We start from the raw sequence: 3,676 nt of genomic DNA, 5'->3' as shown, positions 1-3,676 counted from the left end.
CAGCTACATGGTTGGTACACTGGAACTCTAATATGTAAGCAAACATGGTTCTATCTCCAATAGGGATTTGTAATATACAACCTCCTCTAGCACCATCATTAGAGTTGGAGACATCAAAGAATAATAACCAAAATTGGTTATCTACATACTTATGTACACAATTTTATTCAATATTTAAACATATGGAAGAATAAGTTTGAGAAAAATTCTCAATATCAAATTGAACAATGTATTATCACTCATAAATGTCCTAGATGTGAAAGGAGATCTCTGAGGTAACCTTAAAACCAAACTTGTAGATTAGAGGCTAGACCCTCTAATCCAGAGAGGTCTCTCTCTAACAACTTAATCACTTAGTATCACTTCAATAATTGGTTCTGTACTTTAGAACAATGGCTAGACATTTAGTTGGAGGTGTTAGACTCCGTCTTATGTCAGTGTGAGATTGATTCTTCTTCAAAACCCTGTTTTGAAGAAGAAATCATTAAATGTGTTGTTTTAGAATATGTAATTTATTCTCCAGCTCTTCAAATGGCGGCGACTTCAAGCTCCTATCCCTGCACAAGCACAATTCAGAATATCATCAGCAATCATAGACAAAGCGAAATCAAACAAAACATAGTTTTGCATCCAAATGCCAGAAATGCCAAATATACAACACGCTCAGTTGTTGTAGGAGTTTGATGGTTATATACAACACCAAGGATGATGATGAGATATGGATTCCTTTGAGTTTATCAGTTGGTTCTTGGGTTAAAATATAACCTTTAATAAGATAAAAGCATAGAGTAAAATGGCAGTGGCAACCGCTGAGGGGAAGCACAGTTATGGACAATTGCTTGTTTTGGCTTGGAAACGATCCTGTAAAGATGATAAAGGATGTTAAGCGTGCAATAGATGATGGTGAAGGATGTCGGGTCTTTGGTGTTCTGGATGTTCAAAGGGTCGCTGGAAATTTCCACATTTCGGTGCATGGCTTGAATATTATGGTTGCTCAACAGATATTCGAGGGTGCAAATCATGTTAATGTGAGCCATGTAATTCATGATCTAGCATTTGGGCTCAAATACCCAGGAATACACAATCCCCTTGATGATACTGTCCGCATTCTTCGCGATGCAAGTGGCACCTTCAAATATTACATCAAGATTGTTCCCACTGATTACAGATATCTGTCAAAGGGAGTATTGCCAACAAATCAATTTTCTGTAACAGAATACTTTGTGGCAATGAAGGATTCTGACCGGAGCTGGCCAGCTGTCTATTTTTTGTATGATCTTTCTCCCATCACTGTTACCATCAGGGAGGAAAAGCGTAGTTTCACTCACTTTATTACGAGTCTTTGTGCTGTTCTTGGGGGCACTTTTGCTCTGACAGGAATGCTGGATCGATGGATGTATCGTCTTATTGAAGCTGCAACTCGCAAATCTTCGAGTCTTGGAATATTCTGAGATTTTTCAATGGAGCAATTTTGACTGAGAATTCTAAACCCAGTGACGTTCTTATCGAAGCTGGAAACAAATGGAAGATCGTGGAGTTTTTCATCTTTTTCATTTGACCCTTTTGTTTTGATAACTCGTATTGTCCTTGCGGTTTAGGATGTTTGAAAGAAATCCTGGCGTTGAATATCTTTTGCCACATAGTACTTGGTTATTCTAACCTCCAGTCCGAGTACTTGGAAAGAAACAAAATTCTGCAGTTTTGAGTAACATTATGGTTCTTTCAAACTAAATTTACCCGGAGTCGATATCAATGATGGCAGCTACAAGTTCTTTGCAATTGTTCCATGTCCTAAGACCTTGCAACCACCGTGGACAATCTACTCGCTTCGAGAGACAGGATGCTTGGAGCCTCAACATGTCAAAAAGAGTAAGCATGCCACTGTGTACAGTCCCTACTTTTCGGGCTGTTGTCACCTGCAAATCTCTATTCAGTTCAGGACAATTAAATCATGCACTATTACTGTCCATTAAACCTGTAGCTTTATCATTGACCAGGGCATACAATGCTTTGCAAGGGAGCCCTCTTGTGCTTCAGTGTGCCCCAGCAGTTGGGCTTATGGCATTTTCTGTGTGGGGACTTGAGCCATCTCTGCAGGTTATTCGTCATTTGATACTTCGTCGGAATGCAGACAATTGGAAAAAGAAGCAGCACATATCACATGATGACCTCCTATTTACAGCCAATTCTACTATGGTTAGGTGCAATATTGATCTGCAGGGCTTTTGATCCTGTTGTGTTATCCTCTGAAACAAGCCAAGCTGTCAAGCAGCGGCTTGTAAACTTTGTGAGATCGCTATCAACTGTCTTAGCTTTTGCATATTGTATATCTAGCTTGATTCAACAAGCACAGAAATTTGTAATGGAGCACAATGACACCCAGGACACAAGACATGTTGGATTTAACTTCATTGGAAAAGCTATTTATACTGCAGTGTGGGTGGCAGCGATATCCTTGTTCATGGAGCTGTTGGGGTTTTCAACACAGAAATGGATCACTGCTGGAGGGTTGGGAACAGTTTTGTTGACTCTTGCTGGTCGTAAGATATTTACCAATTTCCTGTCAAGTGTAATGATCCATGCAACTCGCCCTTTTGTCGTGAGTGAGTGGATTCAAACCAAGATCGACGGCTATGAAGTTTCTGGAACTGTGGAACATGTTGGTTGGTGGTCTCCAACTATTGTCAGAGGAGATGATCGGGAAGCTGTGCATATTCCAGATCATAAGTTCACTGTGAGTGTTGTTCGGAATCTTACCCAGAAGAGCCATTGGCGCATTAAGACTGATCTCGCTATCAGCCATCTAGATGTCAGCAAAATTGGTAATATTGTAGCTGATATGCGGAAAGTCTTAGCAAAAATCATCAAGTGGAGCAACAACGGTTGCATCGAAGAGTATTTCTGGATAATATCGATCCAGAAAATCAGGCGCTTTTGATTTTGGTTTCTTGCTTTGTAAAGACCCGTAACAAACACAGAATGTCAACCATAAGCAGAAGAATAGGATTCAATTTCCCATTTATGACTTCATATTTCCTTATTTGAATGGCCAACGCATTTCCAGAGATTTGGGGCGCAGTTTGCAAAGTGGCATGCAAGATTCGATTGCCTGTGTTTATCTTCAGTAAATGGGATTGACACCTGTAATGCCACCTCTTCATCAGATTCAACAGATTCGAGTGGAAGGAGCGCTATACTATCTTCAGAAGCGCTGATTGTTTTTTTTTTAGTTTTATTTATTAATAATGATAAAACAAATCCCTTGTCTTGGGGGTTGATTTGTTTTTCCTTAGCAAATTTTTTATTTAATGTATTAAAAAAATCATTTAAAAAAAGAGAGTAGTGAAGAGAAGAATTCGAGCGCTGGTGGAGGAGAACAGAGAGCTTACTTGTATAGTTTTTGATAGTGAGTTTAATGAAAAATACAGCTCTGACCCCTGAGATTCCTGTGGTCTGACAATTTAGCATAAGTTTTCCTTCTGTTTCATATGTAACCTGTTATGTTTTCATTTTACTTCATGATCATTTCTAATTGAACAAATGAAGTGTTTAGGTAGAATTCATAATATTTTATGCTCTGCCTATAAGTTTGTTCATATTTAATGTTTTCTTCTGTTTGACAAGGATTCATCTTCTATGCCCTTGTCAGCTCCTCAGCAGTCTTGCCATTCCATTT

The 3,676-nt window shown here is 39.0% G+C and overlaps 2 pseudogenes; both read left to right on the top strand.

Annotated features, from left to right (window-relative positions):
* The first annotated feature begins 827 nt into the window (after positions 1 to 827).
* On the top strand, positions 828 to 1,529 carry LOC149207392 (uncharacterized; annotated as a pseudogene).
* Positions 1,530 to 1,740: 211 nt separating this feature from the next.
* Positions 1,741 to 3,045, top strand: LOC149207391 (mechanosensitive ion channel protein 2, chloroplastic pseudogene; annotated as a pseudogene).
* Positions 3,046 to 3,676: the final 631 nt, after the last annotated feature.

Source organism: Pinus tabuliformis, chromosome 1_2, assembly GCF_031772625.1.
Source record: "Pinus tabuliformis cultivar Carrire ecotype Pingquan chromosome 1_2, CPIR1, whole genome shotgun sequence".
In the NCBI taxonomy this organism is placed as follows: Eukaryota; Viridiplantae; Streptophyta; class Pinopsida; order Pinales; family Pinaceae; genus Pinus; species Pinus tabuliformis.
The sequence above is the reverse complement of the archived record's forward strand: the minus strand, read 5'-3'. Positions and strand labels throughout refer to the sequence as shown.